This window comes from Pelodiscus sinensis, chromosome 6 (genome assembly GCF_052426305.1).
Source record: "Pelodiscus sinensis isolate ZL-2025 chromosome 6, ASM5242630v1, whole genome shotgun sequence".
NCBI classification, from domain to species: domain Eukaryota; kingdom Metazoa; phylum Chordata; order Testudines; family Trionychidae; genus Pelodiscus; species Pelodiscus sinensis.
In genome coordinates this window covers 109756289-109775868 of record NC_143057.1, presented here as the reverse complement: position 1 = coordinate 109775868, position 19580 = coordinate 109756289, and the positions used below count along the sequence as shown (strand labels likewise).

General features: G+C 42.4%; 1 protein-coding gene across 6 annotated transcripts in view; it reads right to left on the bottom strand.

Annotated features, from left to right (window-relative positions):
* The window catches only part of PDZD2 (PDZ domain containing 2), a 307796-nt gene that overhangs the window by 181199 nt on the left and 107017 nt on the right, over nt 1–19580 (bottom strand). Inside the window, exon 1 of one of the 6 annotated variants that reach the window (XM_075932598.2) lies at nt 3220–3968. The exons of 4 other annotated variants lie outside the window; for them this stretch is intronic. The gene's annotated coding sequence lies outside the window, so the exon portion shown is untranslated. Of the gene's footprint in view, nt 1–2646; nt 3149–3219; nt 3969–19580 lie in introns of those variants that run through there. One more of the 6 variants, XM_089779434.1, reaches the window with a different exon arrangement.

Genomic DNA, 19580 nt, shown 5'->3' with positions numbered 1-19580 from the left:
AAGAATAAAACCCTAACTCATAAGAACGTAAGAGCAGCCATACTGGGTCAGTCCGAATGTCCATCTAATCCTGTCTTCTGATGCTGGCCAATGCCAGGTGCCCCAGAGGAAATGAACAAAACAGGTAATCATTAAGTGATCCATTCCCTGTCCCCCATTCCCAGCTTCTGAAAAACAAAGGCCAGGGACACCATTCCTGCCCATCCTGGCTAATAACCGTTGATGGACCTATCCTCCATGAATGTATCTAGCTCTTTTTTGAATCCTGTTCTAGTGTTGGTTTTCACAACCTCCTCTGGCAAGGAGTTCCACAGGTTGGCTTTGCACTGGATGAAGAAATACTTCCTGATTCTCAGTGCCATGGTATCATTCATCTTCCACTTTAATAGTCTTTCTTTTGGTATGAGAAATAAGGCTTCGTTGGCATAAGAAATAGAGTTAGCTGACTTGTGCTCTGGTCCTGAAGGCACAGAACTGAGTTGAAGGCCCCTTGTAATAATAATAGGCTCTAAGAATGCAACTAAAACTCTAGAAGCAGGGATGAAAGCCAAGCTTTGCCACTTAACACAATAGATGTGCTTAGGCTAATCAAAAGGGCTTCCGCATGCATTTCATGGGTGAAAGAATAGAGAGAGGTGAATTATCCTCTCTCCCTAAAGGCTATTCAACAGTAGAATGAAGGCACAGATCCCATGAAATGGCCATCAGGTGCTACATGCTTTTCCAACAGGAAAATATACTGAAAAGATCACACAAGATTGTCAAGAGAGTTGCTATACACAGGACTGCCTCTATCTTTGCTAAGTTCTGTGAGGGAACATGTTCAGGGTCCCATCTCTACCTCCTTTCTTACTTGCATATGACCGATGCTCTCCAATCTATCTACATCCACTTTTTTAGGGCAAAGAAAAATCCCTTTCAATAGTGGAGTCAGAGAAACTTCCCATCATGGAAGAAAAGAGTGGATAGTTCCAACATCCAGTCTCTCTCGTGATGATTTCTTAGCATCAGATAGATGGAAATGCAAACCAGGCATCAGGGACAGTGCTCTGGGACGCAATAGGCAAGTATCTGATAGGAGATTGCTCTAAAACTGTGGGACACAACCTAGCTGAATAACTCCAAAACCATTCTTATATAACAATTTATAATTTTATAAGAAAACTTGTTATAAAAAGAGAAAACATTCTGATTATTGTTTTAGGATGAGAAGCACCAGATCTATATCAACAGAGGTACTAGCTAGTCTGTTTCATCAGAGCAGCATGTGTATTAGCTTGTACACTCGAGGAAGTGACTTTTCCAGAACAGTTCAAAATACAACTCAAGCCTGCAGACACATTCACAAAACCCAGAGTTGTAGGAGATGAATGGCACATACACAGAGACTGCTGTTGTGCAATACAACACTTAGATGATCCCCCATCTGTATTTTATTTCTAAAACATATTTTACTTATTAGCTTCACATATAATATCCCTCCAGTTCCACTGCAAAAGAGGATTCTGCCAAAACTCAAGAGCTGAGCAGACGCCTTAAATTTGTGTGAATATAAAATAAATCTTAATACCAAAAATTAAATATGCCTGTCTGCTGCAGATATAAAATTCAAAAATACAAGCAGGCACTTTATTTACCCCAAAAAACCACTGTGTTTTTGGGCACTTGAAAGTTGCACACAAGTTATATGCTTTTGGAAATAATGTATCTATATTTTTGCACACGTTGAAATGCAGAAGGAAAATATTCCTTTATTAGAACCTTTTGCAGTGAAACTTCATTTGAGAAACGCTTCAATATTCACGTTTAAGAATGCTTTCATTTTAAAAACTAGTGTGTGAGTGTGTGTGTGTCCAACAGGAAAACATGCTGTGAGGACTTTAGTTGTAAAGGTTTTCTCCAAAGGAACTGTTCAGCGGTTTTGCGCAGAGTTCTGTCCCCACAGGAAATCATAACCTCATGTGAGAGCTTAAACAAAGTTTATTGCCCAATGTCTTATCCAGCTCCTACTTAACCTCCAAAAGTGTAGCCTAGATGAAAGGGAAATAACACTGATAAGAAGGTGTCAGCTACCCGACTAGCAGCTTTTTTGAAATTTACCTTTATGCATCTGATGAAGTGAGCGGAAACTCACATACGCTTATGCCATAATAATATTGTTAGTCTTTAAGATACCACCGGACTCGTTATTGTTTATGCTACGAGTAAACAGACTAAACACAGCTACCTCTGCAACCTCCGGGATTACAACTGTGCTGCTCTCTGATCGCCCTCCACCTTCCCACCGCACTTCTGGAGTTGGGAGCGTCAGAGCCAAAATCAGAGCTGTAATCAAAGCCTGACTCTTCAGCTGCCGATGACTACGGCACCCAACGCCTATTACCTAACCCCTCACGAGGGCTCCATCCCGCACACCGGTTCCCACTGAAGTGCGGTGAGAACGCCCACGCAACCCTCCGGACGAAGTCTGGAGCGAGCCTGGGAGAGGACTCGATCCCAGCAGGAATCCAACCCGCGCACCGTCCCCGGGGCTCGTTTGCGTTAAGCGGCTCCAGGGCCGGTGTGTTCGTGGGGGAAGGTCTTAATTCCGACCCCTTAAGCGGCATTGACCCCTCCCTCCCCGGCTATGCCCCGCGGGGCTCCTACCTCTTGGCTTTTAATTCACCTTCCCGGGTCACCTTTTCTCCGCCGCCTGCTGGAAAATCCCTCTCCGGAGCAGCTGGCGGCCGCGTTAATCCCCGCCAGGCCGGGGCAGCACTCCCAGGAGGCCGCTCATTAGTGTCATCACCTGCCGGCGGCCAGGCCGAGCGGCCCCGAGCGGCGCGTCCCTCCCGCCAGCCTGCTCCTTGGCGCGGCGCGGCTGCTCTGGTCCGCCTGCCTGGGCGAGACGCCCCCGCCCCGCAGCGCTCTGCTCCCGCCCCCGAGCGCACTTTGCGCCCAGGGGGAGGCTGCCTGCCCAGCGGCGGGAGCTAGACGCACCGAGGGGGCCCAGGGATTCTCCCTGCGCTGCGGGGTGGCAGCGGGCACAGCCCAGCTCGCTGCCGCGGGGGCGTGTCCCGCAGAGGACTCCGGCTCTCGCCCCTGCTCCGGGTGCAGGCGGCTCTGGCTGCCTGGCCGCGCGCGCTTCCTTGCTCCCTTCCCGGGCAACACACTCCGCCCCCTGCCTCCCCGGGAGCAGGGCCCTGTCCCCCGCTGCACGAGCCGAGCCGCGCCGCTCACCTGGCCGGCTCGCTGGCTGAGCGGAACCAGGCTGCAGCTACAGGCAGCGTCCCGGGTCGACCGGTGAACAGGCAATTCCAGTCAATCCGGACTGAACACGCTCCCTGCCTCCCGCCTGTCAAACACTGGCTGGAAGGCAGAGAGCGCTCCCTCCAGACCTCAGCTACTTAACGCCAGGCTACTTGCGTCTAAATCCTGGCTCCCCTCTCTCCGATGAATCTCCTCCGCTCTAACGGAGCTACAGTTGGCGGCGTTGTGCCGTGAGCCATGCGGCTACTTGCTGCGGGAAGCCAGGTCTTACTGAGGAGACAGAAAACCAACTCCCTATGGCACTTGCGATCATGTAATATTCCGTTGCAGTTTTTTACAATTTTCATAGGGCCAGGTTCCAGTGTGGACAATCATATTCCGCCTTCTGGAATTTCAGCTTCAACTGGATATTGTATGATTCACTTCTGTTTGTTACTCTCTTCTGATCATAGCCTTGTGCTGGTGACTCTTTGCACTGCTTTTTTTGATTATAGTGCATGTGAAAATCATCAGTCCTAGTTTTTTACTCTTTCACTCACACACACACACCCCCTAAAGTACAAGTCACTCTGAAGCTCCCATTGCAAAGGTAAAATCTTTTCACCACTAGCGTGTTGCACTGAAGCTTTGTAAGTATTTTACTTCACATGATCAAGATGCCTCTGAGCTATCACTTAAAATGCAGTTCTATTTCAAAATGTGGCTAGGTAAAAATGGGCCCAATTGACAACAGATCTATTCTCTGCGTCTATTTTAAAATGTAGGGCTAAAAAGCTATATTGTTTTTTATTTCCAGTAGCCTTGCAGCACTAATAGAGCTGAACTATGACACATAGCATAGGATAGTGTTCTACTTGTTAAATAAGTTCTGCTTGCAGAATCTTTGTTGTTGACAATTCCTGAGCCAGAAAGATCTCAGCCTGACTTTCAGATTGAGGGTGGAGTACATGCTTCCTCCTCCCCCTCTCAAGTCTTCTACTTTTTGGTAGAACACATTTTCTTTGAAAATCACCAAGAGGTAATAAAGATGGAACCTTTCCATATCACTTTTACGAACACTTTTCAGAACAGGACCTCACTGGTTCTATTACTAAGATATTATTGATGGCATAGGTAATATTGCAGCCTCAATTTCTGAGGAGGCATGCTTTGATGGACAGTGGAGAAGTGATCTATAAAATGTACCACTTTGCTAAGTTAGTGGTGTTCTCCAGGATCCTTCATTTACTTCAAAGCATAAGGACAGTTCACAGGTCTTAGCTAGGTCTATACAAGACACCTTACAATGGCATGGATGTGGCACTGCAGCCAAGCCATTATAAGCTGTGCCATGTGGCTGCTCTTCATTGCTGGGAGAGAGGTAATAAATAAAACCGGCAATGGTTGGTAGCTGCATCCACAGGAGTGTGGCTCTTGCTGACAAAGCGCTGTCCACATGAACGTGTTTCATAGTTAAACCAAAAGTTTTTTCACACTCCTGAGCAACCAAAGTTTTAGTGGCAAAAGTGTCAATGTTAACATAGTATCAGAGGGATAGCCGTATTAGTCTGAATCTGCAAGAACCAGGAGAAGTCCTGTGGCACGTTATAGACTAACAGATTTATTGGAGCATAATCTTTCGTGGGCAAAGACCATCTGACGAAGTGGGTCTTTGCCCATGAAAGCTTATGCTCCAATAAGTCTGGTAGTCTATAAGGTGCCACAGGACTTCTCATTGTTAATGTTGACATAGGTTGTGTAAAATGACACTACATTTCTTTCACACTTAAAAGAATACTGGATACCTCACCAGCTATCAGTGGTAGAAACCTTCATTCTTTTAAAAAAAAAAAAAAAAAAAAAAGGTAAAAATAGTCTTGTACGTTTCTGAAACTAGATGTGTCATTGAGAATGGATGTTTAACACCCCTAAGGTGTTGCATAAGCAGAGAGGTCAGTTACATAATATACATTTACTAAAGGAGCCAGACTCTTCAGATTTGATGAGCAAAATTAGGTAATTAAATGTCTAACGCAAGAAGCATCTATATCCCGGAGAACAATATGAAGTTTCATTTTTCCATGGAGAACAACAAACCTCAGAATTCTACCAGAAACCACACAAAAGACTCAAAGGAAACTTAAAATTAACCAAAAAGTATCAACCCATCAGAGCTGAACCACGACTTTAAAGCCCATATTCTGCCACCAGTTACACCAACATGAATACAGAGTCTCTCTGCTGACATCCATGTGGGTCTACTTACAGTTCTTTGGACTGGAGAATACTCAGCCCTGCTGAGTGCCCTAGTTCTCCACACGGCCTGCCATGAAAAAGCCATGCCAAGGCTTCCACTAGTGCTATGCCAGATACTATCACATTATGTGCCCGAAAACACAGCAGAGAAAATCTTCCACTTGCAAATCATCAACTCTTTCTTGCCCACACTTATAAACAAAAAGAGCCGTTAGGTCTGATTCTCACTAGCTGGAAATGACCCTGCTGAGCCAGAGATGTAACCCAGAACCAGTGTTATATGGAGCTCTCCATGCTTAGCTGCCACACTCCCTGGCTTGAAATGGTTTCCAACAGAGGCTGAGTTTAGCACCCTCACTATACAAATTGTTCCTGCACTCCTGAGGCCAGGCCCCTTTTGTTCCATATGCCTCTCCTTTAAAGTAGCCAATAAAACAGTAGCAGATTGTACCTTTTCTTTTTTAGCAGGAGAGGAGGGTGTCCTTTTTTGTGGAAAGTTTTTTTTTATCATCATAAAAAAACCTCCAACCACCGTTAGAACTGGGGGTAGGAGGGAAACTTTTTTTTCTTTAAATGGTGAGGTTTGATTGAAAATAGAATTTGCAAAGGGAACAGGTAAGTAGCCAGCCACTGCAAGGGCTGAACTTGTATTTATGAGTTAGCACTCATTCCCCCCACCCCTTGCTATACAAATGCAATTTTTTGTTTGTTTTTTTAAATCCCCATAACCTGACGTTAGTAATACATTCTCTGTAACTTTGGAAGCAGCAAACTGAGGTATCTTCTGTTGCCATTACTAGAGGAAATGCCTGACATACGTAAAACATCAAGAAAAAGGCTAATTTGCAGCATGGCTAACTGGCGGTGAAATTCATCTATCATTTTGTTATTAATATCTGGTATTTTACATCCCCAACAGCAAGCTAGATAATTTGCAAAACAAATACAAATAAGATCATTGCCCCAAAGAGTTTACATTCCATCCCAACAGACAGACTGGGAACATGATGATGTCAAATCTCATTCTGTGGGCACACTAATGATAAGAAGGTAAGGGAGGTGTCACATGAGTCATAAAAATCTACATAGAATCAGAATTTCAGTGATATCAACCTCTCTAGCATGGCAGAGGGACTTGGTCTCACCTCCACCCTCAGCTCCTTCATTTGGTAGAAACTTTAATACAGTGTCATCAGAAATGGGTCAAGTTGGTATCATTCAATAGCCCTTCCTCCCCCCAATACAATGGTATCACACATGACAAACCGAGAACAATTATGTATATACATACTTGTGAAAATGCTTTTTAAAAAAATCAACATTTCACACATGGATGCATTGCTTTCCAAAAAGCAACTGGTCTTTGGTAACACTAGAGAAGTAAGCCTTCAGATGTAGGACTGAAACTCCTCATGAAAGTCATCATTAGCATCGTTTCTGTCTAAGATGCCACTTCTAGACACATTAACCAGATCCTCAGCTGCACTCATACATCTCTATATCAGGCATGCTGCTGGCCAAACATTTATACCATGGTGAGCATTTGGTCTTTGGACATGAGCATTTAATTAGCTGAAGGATCAACTCAGCAGCACATGGTTTTTCCCCCATTACTTGTGATCAGTTCATCCTCAAAAAGGACTCACCATGCCCAAACAGAAGCATTCAATTGCCCCACCATTACATTGCTTGATAATTTGTCCTCCTTGTCATATTAATGCATCCCTTGTTGGTAGCAATTTTTCTGTTTGTCTGCTTCTTGGAAAACATCCACCACTGTAGTGTGGTAATATTGGTCTTCAAATGATAAGCTTGGCATATGAATACTTCCAGTGTATTACAATGACATTAGTGTCTGTCCCGGTACCTTCAGTGTGAGGAAAGAGTGTTCAGAGACTAAATCAAATGCCTTCAGTAAGATAATGTGGTCCTCTGTTCCAGTCACTCTTCCAGTAGTGTCACAACCCGAAAGGGCATGGAAACCTGGCAACTTTATTTGTTCACATGTAGGGACACCTCTCTGGGAGATAGTTACTTTGCCCCCACAGAATCTCATGGAAGCTTTGCACTCATACAGAACACTGGAACTTGTATGTCTTGTGCAAAAATCTAGAGTTTCAGAGCACTTCTCCTTGTGCCATGCAAGATAATTGAGTGCCAGCCTCCTCATGGGAAGCACAAAGAAACTCCACTGAACAGTGCAAGGCAGCAGCTTCATTATGCTATGAAATGAGGACATTCTTCAATTCTTTGCATGCCAGAGCATTTTTCCTGCAAGGTATGCAGTTGACCTGACACATACTCCAAGAAGCTTGGTGACACCCCATGCACCTACCAGTTAGACAGGCACCCAGAGCTAGAAAGGAAAAGTCCTGTTATCAAGGAAGGGGAGGTATATATGCCTGGGTCAGTGAGGTTCAAATTCCCAGTTGCAGTCCTAACACACTAAAAGGGTAGCAAAGACTCAACCATCTTCGTGAATTGCTGCACCAACTAGCTTCTTCACTGTGACACTAAAGATGTTCATGAAGTCAGTGATTTTGTACTGGACAGGTGCAATTCCATAGAATCTTTTCTTTCTGGCAATATTTTAATTGATCCCTCTGTGCATCAGGCACAAGGTGGACTTTGTCATAGATCCAGTTTCTTCTTTGTGGCCTCATTATGAAGTCTTCAGCCAAATCTCAGCAGCTGTTGTAGTTTCTGGTTTGTCGAGGGCTTGTACCTCAGTTGTGATTGCTACACTGAAAGGCCTGTGCTGACATAAGGCACCAGTCACACTGTCAATGGGTATTGGCTTAGGAAGACGATGCAAGATATACATTCATTTGCTTTTCACCTGGCACATAATACTTTGTTCCATCACATTCAAACATCAATCATGATATTGCTGTAATAGGGTCAACAACCCCAAGTATGGGCAGGAGAACCTTTACAGTTTACAAGCAAGAAGCTTGGTGACACCCCATGCACCTACCAGTTAGACAGGCACCCAGAGCTAGAAAGGAAAAGTCCTGTTATCAAGGAAGGGGAGGTATATATGCCTGGGTCAGTGAGGTTCAAATTCCCAGTTGCAGTCCTAACACACTAAAAGGGTAGCAAAGACTCAACCATCTTCGTGAATTGCTGCACCAACTCAAAAGTTGGCTTTGTCACTGATTCAGTCTTATCAAATTGCTTGATCCATTCTGTAAAATGGCAGTTCTCCATCATGCAAAATAGGCTATTGACAGCTGAATGTACACTGGATATGTGGTACTGGGAAAGGACTTCTCAAAGACGACATCTAGGTACTTTTTTGAAGGGTGACAAAATGTCCAGGAGTGTGCTTTTATAGCACATTGTGAATTTTTCCTTGCTAGAATTTGGTTCACAATATTCTCACTGTACAAAATCCCACAGATCCACATCACATATGGATTACAGGAATATTTGGCTAGATGCTGACATCTTAACTAACGCCTTTTTACAACTCTTTTGGCACAATAAACAAAACTGATCATCGATACCACTGAACTGTCCTATTATTTTTTGTCAATGATGGCAAATTAACCTGAAGCTCTCCTTCCACTTGCAGTCACATGTTAACATTAAAAGGAAAACAATTATGCTTTGAGCATTAGAGTGACACACAGTACTGTCGGTCAAGGGCTGCAGTTTAACTCTGTGAGGACTGCATGTCTGACATAGCTTCGTAAAAATATAATAAAAATTTTGTTTTTAAGTGTTTTCTCAAATTTCTAGGTACATCACTGCCATTGAGGTGTGGGGCGTCACCAGGCCCTGCACCCCCATCTGCAGCCAGATGTGAGTCCCAGCCAGCAAGTAGAACAGAGGGTTTATTAGTTCACAGGGATACAGCATAGAAAAGACTTGTTAGCACAGGAACCAGCAGCAGTCAGTACAATCCATCTTAGGGAGAAGCGGGCCTAGACCCTGCCCCCATCTCTGCCTCCCAAGCCAGACAGACTCACTCACAAACCCCAGCAGCCCATCCCTGTCTCCAGCCAACTCTACCTCCATCCCGGGCAAAAAGTGTTGGCTAGTCACACCCCCTCCAATGCTCAGATTACTGTGAGCATGGACCATTGTGAACATTCTGGCCTGAGCATCCTCCCTCAATGAGTCATACTCAGAATTCCCATCCCCATCTAGATAGTGGTGCAATGCCAAAGGAAACTGAGGCACACACACGGGGTTACTACAGGGCAGTAGAAATCGCATGCAACATAAAGCGAACAGAGTGAATACAATCCCCACTTTGTTACGGTCACTATTCTAGGTGTGTCATGCTTGGTACCATTCTGTGCACGGGAGAAAGGATTTGCAACTGGCACACAACTTGTCCCATTTCCAATGACCCTGTATTATCAAAATTTCTACCAATCAGACAGAGTCAGGAGGCAGCAAGTCCCCTGTGCCATGCTGCAGAGGGTGACAACCTCGAAGTACAGTTCTATAGTTTAGTCTGTACATTCTGTAGTATTTCTTCATGTAGCACTCCGCCAATCTGTGGAATTTATTGATTGTGAATGCTTTAAAGGCAAAAATATTACTGATTTCAAAATGAGATAAGTTCATGAAGGACATGTCCATCAATGGCTATTAGCCAGGATGGTCTGTGATGTAATCCCATGCTTCAGGTGTCTCTAAACCTCTGACTGCCAGCAGGTGCAACCGGATGATGGGGTGGCTCACTCAGTAAAGGCCCGGGTCTATTTATTCCCTCTGAAGCATCTGGGACTGTCCACGGTTAGAAGACAGGATACTGGGATAAATGGACCATTGATTTGATCCACTATGAACATTCTTAGGTAGATTTTGATGAAAAATGACAATTTCTCTCTCCTGCTTGCCTTTCTATAATTAACTTGCCCATGTTGACAAGTCTCAGAGGGGTAGCTATGTTAGTATCTTCAAAAACAATCTGTTAGTCTTTAAAGGCGCCACAGGACTCCTCGTTGTTTTTGCCTGTGTTGGAATTACGCAGTCTCCCAGACTATTAAAGAGTATCTGACATTCAAAACATGATAGTTCTCATTCTTCCAAAGAGAAATTTTAAGAAACTCTTATCTCTGCCCTGTCTTTGTTTTAAGGGTGACACTATTCATAGCCTCCCCATCTCTTGTATACATGCTTATCTGTAATACTAGTTCCAAAATGTATTCCCTACACCAGAAATCTGGACCTTCAAGAACAGAGTTATTTATGCAAGTTTATAGGGAGGCATTTGTTCAGTTAGCAAACAAGCATGTTATACCTTTCTTTTTTGCATTCAAGCTTTTTTTTTTTTTTTTAAACAGATTGATCATTTTAAAAATAATTATCACATATAAAAAAATTCCTACTGGAAGAGAATATTATGTAAAAAGTTCTTGGTAGAAGTACAGCAGTAAAGAGAGTGTGGTAGCTACATTATTTTTGTTTACAGAGCCTTTCTATGTAAATAATCCCATATATTATTATTTAATAATAATTCCAGATTTATGGGTGACAATCATTTTGATTGGCACTAGAATAATTTATTTACCCATCACACTAACACTCTGGGTTATTAAAAGTGAAAGAATATTTTAAAGTTCTAGTTAATCTCTTGCTGTTTACTGTTTGCATTTCTCTGAACAATTAAGTCAGTTTCACTTTTAATTATAGTCACTTTCACTTCTAAGTTCCAGACACTGCAGGGAAATGTTTATTTGTTTTAAAACAAAAAAAAGATTCCAATGAAAACAGGTTAATACTGTTGGGAACATTTCTATTGCTCTTAGATTTTATCTAAACTTGCTTTTAGAAAAAAATAATTTGGGACACAAATTAAAGTCCCTTAAAAACAAAAATGTAAAGGACCAGATTCTACCTTCACATGAACCTGGTCCAATCCTGCATTACTGATGTGAGTGGAAGGGTTCCCAATAGCTTCCATGGGAACATGATTGTGTCCATTATGTAGATCTGCACATTTTATCTCAGATAATCCTTTTCTGTGTATTGGGATGAATTTTTTTTCCATGAATATTCCTTAAAATATGCTTATTATTTGTCAATCTATTTAAATGTCTTTCCTCCCTCTTTGCCCACCATCCCCCTACCCCTCAGCCCACCCCCAGCTAAACTTTTCAGCTGAATCACAGGCTTTCTTTTTAATTTTTCTTTCCTCGTCTGTACAAAGATTAGCAATTCAGACACTTTTATTCAAAAGAAATATTTAAAAAAAAAACCTATTTTTAAATCCAGTGTAAAAATTTACACAAGAAGAACAGCAACCATGGAGGGGAAGGGACTTATAGTTATTAAATGGATTTTGCAAGAGCAGCAACCTGCATCTTGTAAGAACACATCTCGAGACCACACACAGAACATACTGTGCCAGATTTCTCATTCCAGCATATATTTGGAAACATATTTAAAAAATCCAAGTGACTAAATAGAGACAGCTTCATGCTGCTTCCGAGGCACTGATGGATTTCACTTAGATCCTCTATCCTCTTTATACAAATCTTTTAGCTGTGCATATGGAAGTTCTAATGTTAGTTGTCAGAGAAGTAAACCTACCCAATAAGTGCGGCAGATTAATGGGAAGATCCAGCAAAGAGTAGCAAATCACAAGGACTTCATTTTCAGAGCCAACCTTGAGCAGCAACATTGTAAGTGACAGTGAAAGAAAAAGAGCCATTGTGGACACCCAAATCTCATCCCAATCCTTTTGCTGTTGAAAGTAATGTAACAGACAAAGGGGATGAGACTAGGCTACTTTCAAAGCATGATCCAGACCTGGATCCATGAGAGACAGAAGGAGAATGGGAAACTGAGTCTCAATTCCCTTTTCAGTCTCCAGTTTTGGACACTTAGCAGCTAAACTGTTAGAACAGAAGTTGATAGGGAACCAAGGACAAACCTTTTGTCAGCAATCAATCAATCAATCAGTGGCTTTCAAACTTTTTTTCTCATGACCCAGTTGAAGAAGAAAATTGTTGATGCCCGCTACCCAACGTAATTTGACTAGTGTGTGGGATCCAAAGTGGGGCTGAGGATGAGAGCTTTGGAGTGTAGGAGGCGGCTCTGGCTTTGAAGGTGCCAGGGCTGTGGCAGGAGGGCCTACCTTGAGCAGTTCCGGTCAGCAGTGCAGAAGAGGGAGGGTGCTAAGGCAGACTTCCTGCTTCTCCTGGCACTGCAGACCATGCTGCTTCCCAGAAACAGCTAGGAGTAGGTTCCCAGCCAATGGAAGTGCAGAGCTAGTGCTCAGGGCAGGGGCAGTGCATGGAGCCCTGTGCACTCTTCCCCCTCCTCACATGTACCTCTAGGAGCTGGGACTGCTGCTGATCACTTCTGGGGTGCAGCCCAGTCTGCGATGCCAGGACAGGCAGGTAGCCTGCCTTAGCACCCAGACTGGACACCTTATCACCCTGCAACAACGAGACCAATGAGACCCAGTGCCTGACATTCCACAACCCACTATTGGGTTGAAAACCACTGCTTTTACCAGCATGAGAGCATATAGACAAACTCCAGAAGAGTTCATTCAAGTAATGGAGGCACTGACCTGCTGCATTCTCAGAGTTACCATAGGAACATCAGAGCACTAGGGATGAAATCCGCCCATCCAGAAAGCCAGCACTTTTGCTCTCAGTCAGCATAGTACTTACATGGGATTCAAGTGGCAAACGGGGCTGTACTGTGTAACATCATTGAGCAACGCATTGAATGGCAGAGGCAGTTGTTCATCAACTTTATTGATTTCAAAAAAGCCTTTGACAGCATTCATAGGGATAGTCTTTGGCGTATTCTGAGAGCATATGGAATACCACAACAAGCAGGACAGCTCATTAAGAGCTTTTATAACAATTTCACATGCAGCGTGGGGAGCAATGATCTACGCTTCGAAGTTAAGACTGGAGTAAGGCAGGGATGTGTCATGTCTCCGATGCTCTTTAACTTAGTCATAGACTAGGTTATGTGGCATACAACAGAAGATGAACCAAGAGGCATCAGATGGACTGTCTTCTCCACATTAGAGGACCTTGATTTTGCTGATGACCTCGTGCTGCTTTCCCATATGCAAGAGAAGACAAATCGATTCTGCACCTTCGGAAAAAAGGTCGGACTAAGACTTAGCCAGAAGTAGAGAAAAGTCATAACCCTAAATTTTGAGGCACCAGCATCAGTTAAGATCGAATGCCACAACCTATCTATCACAGAGAGCTTTACATACTTGGGTAGTATTATCAGGCAAGATGGAGGTATCAGAAGTGATATCGAGAGCAGACTTAGTAAAGCCAGAAATGTCTTCATGAGTCTGAATGCTGTGTGGAAGTCATCACAATACAGCATCCATACCAAACTGAAATTTTATCAGAGTTGTGTTTTATCAACACTATTATATGGATCAGAATGCTGATGGATGACAGAGTACGACCTCAATAAATTGTCGACATTTCACACTAGAAGTCTTTGGAGGATCCTCCATATTTTTTGGCCAAGAATAATTTCAAATCAGGACTTGCTTGCGCAGTGTAAACAAGATGACATGGCTACCATCATTATGAAAAGATGCTCGAGATGGATTGGGCACATGCTCAGGAAATATGGATGCTCCATCACAAAGACTGCTGTGCACTGGACCCCAGAAGGAAAGCGGAAATGAGGACGACCCAAAACAACATGGCGCTGGACCGCTGAAGTAGAAATGAAGAGCATGAATTACACTTCGGGCACTATTGAGAGGCTGGCTAGAGATAGACAGAAGTGGATGACCTTGTTGCTGCCCTATACGCCAGTGGACATGAAGGACGATGATGTTGATGAACTCTTAAGACTGATATAAATGGAATCAGAAACAGATCATCCCAATCTATGTTGCCTTTATCAGATAGTTGGGATCCCTCCCGACTCCAATAATAGTTGTGTTTAAACAACTGCATCAAATGATATGGACATTATTTTTTCCAGTGATATTAAAAATACTTTTCATCTGATAGTACTATCCCCTCTACTATTATACTGATTATGAATAGCTTAAGATTAATCCAGAGGAATTTCATATTCTTCTCCAATTTTTAATATTGGGGTTGACTTCATTTTATTAATTAGAGGCTGTCTTGAGCCTTGCCTGCTTGAAATAAAAAAGGAGGTTTTGCTGTTGAGCACAGTGAAAGGACAACTGGGTTCTAAATAACCTGTAGTGTCCATAGCATCCACCACAATCTAAAGGTTAACAGTTCTAATGAACAACCACTCTAGCAATAATCAAAGTCACACAACCTTTTACCATTTCACATTGCCCCAGGCCCATGCTTTTATTCTCCATGATGGAACCTTCAGTTTCTCATGTGGTTGTTGAAGAAAAGCAGATGGTGAAGATTTCAGTGATCCCAATCAACCTCAACAACATTATTGACTTTTTAAACATAATTTTGAGCAACTTTAGTATTTACAAAAGGTTTTGAACTGACAAGCCCTAGACACTGACGAATGCAGACTTCTCCACACCCTACACCAGGGCTAGACAAAATACAGCCCAGAAACAACCAGCCAATAGGAACTGACCCCAGCCAATCTCTCAGCTCCTATTGGCTGGAAACAACCAGCCAATAGGAGCTGAGAAACTGGCCTGGACGATTGGGGCAACGCAAGCCTCTTCCCCCTCCCAGGGCTGAGAGCACATGGAGGGACTAGCCTGCAGCTCTAAGGGTACAGCTACACTGAAACTATTTAGAATAACTAGCACTATTCCGAAATAACATTCCGTGTCTACACAGCAGGCAGTTATTTTGAAATAGCGTCAAAATACTGTCAAGCTGGAGTACTTCTTACTCCGACTCCTGTAACCCTGAATATACGAGGTATAAAGGAAGTCGGAGGAAGAGTGCTCTATTTATTTATTATTTATTTTATTTATTTAAATATTTTTACCCCGCCTTTCTATTTAAAATATTCAAGGCGGCTTACAAAAACAAACAAAAAAATCCAAATATATATAAAAATTTAAAATTTAAAATATGAGACCCCAGAGGGACATAGCCAGCTAAAAACATATATTTAGAAATAAGTTATTTTGATATAAGATATGGAATTGGCGTAGCTCAATTTGTGTAGCTTATTTTGAGTTAAGCCCTGCAGTGTAGGCGCAACCTAAGTGATCTGGAGCTGCAGCAGGCAGGGAGCCCAGCCTGCCTTGGGGGTGCTGGCCAGGAGACACTTAGGTAAGCGCCTCCCAGCCAGAGTCTGCCTCTGGCACCACTTCCCCTCCTGCACCCCAACTCTCTCTCCCCCAGGTCACCATCCAAACCCTCTGCACTCTCCTGCCCCAGGTCACAACTCCTTCCCAAGCCCTGTACTCCCTCCTACACTCTTCCCCCAGGCCAGAATCCTCTCCTGCACCCAAACACCCTCTCAGACCCTGCACCACAATCCCCTGACCCTTCTTCACTCAAACTCCCTCAGACCTCACACTATCTCCTGCACCCCAGTCCCTTACCCCATGCACTGTTCTGTACCCAGCCTCCATACCAGACCCCTCATCTCCTCCATAGAAAACTGCAGCCCTTGACTACTTTCCAAAATCTTGGAGTGGCTCCCCACCAAAAAATTATTGCCCACCCCTGCTCTACAGCAATGTGCTTCAATTTTGACCTCTGAGAAGAAGAGCCAGTCTCATTGCCTTGGCTGAGACAAGCCCTCTGGTGCCAGTTGTGATGCAAGATTAGGATGTGGACACTTATCCGTCATCAATAAGATGAGGACATTAAGATCTCCACAGGCAGCAATTGGCAACATGGTGTAACTAAAGACAGCTGAGTAAGGAAAACTAATATGAAATAAAACCATATAGTTATGAGAGAGGATAGGTGAGGAGGAAAACCTTAAAGGTTACCTGTCCTTACCAAAATATGCCTGCCCTTAAAACACACCAGTCATAGAAATAACCATATGGTTTTATTTAATCCTTTAAAATACTGCATGCTTATCTTGATGCTGATATTTTTTCCCCACTTGATTCAATTATTTTCTAAAGAGCCTACTACAAATTACACACGCCTACTCACAAAAAGGGTTTTAATTTAACAGGATACAATTTCATCTCTATAAATAAGTTTCCCAGCATTCTGGTGATTTTTTCCCATACAAACAAACTTCTGCTATGCAGAGCTACATGCTAGACTTTTGAACAGCTTTAGTTGTCTAGAATAAATAGGTGAGTGGATAATATGCAAAGTTTTGTAAAAATAATATGAATGTTTTTTGTTATACAGTGTTTGCTTTAAAAATAATTGGCCGCTCCTGCATGCTTGGCTTTTATATCCTTATTTACAGACAGCCTAAAATTATTGTATCTGGAAACCAAATTTCAGCTGCATGTTGGCTGGAAAACCATCACACAACAAGGGTTGGGTTTGTTTTTGTTTTCTTTCAGTTTGTTGGTTGGATTTGTTGTTGTTTTTAAAGTATGCACTAGGAACACAAAGAGACAGGAGGAAAAATTTAGAAAAATACAGTTCAGTTTTTCTGCACTTTAATGTAACAAACCCTACAGGTAAATAATTCCTCTCACTCTCCTGTGCCTTTGCTTCATAGATGCACCAGATAGAACTGGCCAGTAACTGTTAAATTTCATAATTAGCAGGTACATCTTTCATAAGGTTACCCATCAAATGTCTGTCTGGAGCAAGAGATATTTTAAAAGATATCTTGCTATTACCCTTTATGAAAGCAAGCCTGTGTTAGAGTACCTCCAGTACAAACAGGTATTCAGTAACGCCATAAGCTAAAGAATATTTCCGAAGTGTCAGAAAAACTGTGAATGGGGTGGAGTATGTGTTACATAGGGAAGGTCCCACTAACAGATGACTGGTTTAAGATAAAAGTGTATAGATAAGAAAAGTTATTCACTTATATACTTAACAGATTCACCAATGAAAATGGTAATTTAGGAACGTGACAATCGGTGTCTAATTACCAAAAGAAAGATGAAAAGTTTACAAATAGCAAACAACAAAAAATCAATACATACAAGATAGAGTTTTAGAGGAATTTACCTCAGTTACATGCCTGTTTCTGATTGCAGTTACACTGGTGTAGGTAAGAAAATAATCAGGACCACAGCACGCATCTTGGTAGCATAGGTATATAACCTTTTGTCAGGGAACTCTTGTGGTATTTGTAGTTGAATCTATGATGCAATATATATATATGGGTGGCATGGAATATCCCTGTATATATTGAAATATTTATAGGACGCTTGTCCAAACAATGAAAAACTATTTCCAATAGTCTTCACTCTTGCTGCTGATGTCATTAGATGTGAGAACATTCAAGGTTGGAGTAATGAGAAGGGCATGGGAGATGAGGAATGATGTTTGCACACAAGTATGTCATCAACATATAATTATCTTTGATTGTTAGGGTTGGCTGAACCATATTCCACAAATACCATAGTCAACCAATAAATAAAATATATTAAAAGCATACTTTGGTCTCTTTTTCAACCAGCTGTAACTATTATAAGGCTTAATGATTCTGCCCCACTCAAAGCTGGCATCAATTATTTCCCCATCTTTCTTCTGACATAAAGCTATTTCTACCTCTTGGCTTCTTTAATTTCTTTCCAATCTCTTCTCAAGTCCATATCCCTCAAGACAGATGTTTATTTCTGCACAACTTGCCTGAGATTTGTGTTGTATTGGAAACACACAATTATGTTTCCCAGGGTCTGGCATAAGCACCTGTGGTGCTATCTTTAATCACCCATGCTATACAAATATTCTTTTATAAGCATCAAGACTCTAGTTTTTTCATACATTATTTAAAACCCAAACCATGTACACAGAATTCTGTGGTAAACTTTTGTTGACTTTGACTACCAAGTTCCAGCCATTAAATTCTGATGCATTCAACATCAATATACATCAGCTTTCTCTCTCTCTCTCTTTCTCTCTGTGCAGCATTGCTGGTGAATTATTGAAATCAGTTTTCTTTTAACCACATTACCCATTAAAACGAAATTGGATAATTTATGAAACACAGTTTTCTGTCCTACTGTGCTCACCACTTATTTCCTGAATGCAGGTAACGAACTAAAACAAATTAACTCAGAAACAAGATTGCTCATAGTTTGGTCAAGTGACAAATGACAATATAAAATATAGAATGGCTGCTTCTGAACTCTCTGACACAAATCAAGCAAAAGTATCTTCACCATAGACCATGGAATTATCCTAGTGTGAGTGATACCAGAGTCAAGGCTGGAGTGCTAAGCCTCATTTTTCCATGCAATAAAGCTGCTCTCCAAAGCCTTCCACAACAAGAGATCAAAATGCAGAAGCAATGACCTTTAGTCATTTATTTGGTAACCTGTAGTATTCCATGTGTTACTTATCCATGGAAGCTTCTGTACATACATCACAGGTCATCAGAGGGGACTGGACCCCCAAAACAAAGGCCCTTATAACTGAAGGTAAAGAATAATTCTTTAACAGTGATTAAGCATTAGACTGTCATACTTCCAAGACCAGCCATGAAGGCCACTTCTATACTTAACCTGCGGATTGCCATCTTCTGGCATTCAATTTAGTGGGTCTAGTAAGGACCCAATAAATCAAATGCTAAGGGTACCACTGTTGTCGCCAGTACTCCTCCTGCTCCTTACAAGGAGTAAGGGAAATCAATGGAACCACTTCTCCCATTGACTTCCCGCTGAGAGGATGGCACCAAAGTTCAGATCAAGGTACGTCGACGCTAGGTACACAATTAACATAGCTGAAATTCTGTATCTTAATTCAGATATATCTCCTAGTGTAGACCTGGCCTAAGGGGAGACCCGACCACATGCATTAAATCAGTGTATTAATTCATAGTGACATATATACATAGGTGCTAGAGCTAGGGGTTCTAGGGATGTTCCTGAACCCCTTGGCTTTCCATTATGTACAGGGGTTACAGTTTGGTTCAATGGCTCTCGGTACCCCCACTATATAAAACATTCCAGCTCTTCTGCACACATGCAGGCCTGTCAGCTGAATCACCCACATGTGGCTCAGAAATGAAACTCAGGGCACTTATTTCTCTACTAGCCATCTAAAATTGGGCTGCCATTCTTTTTT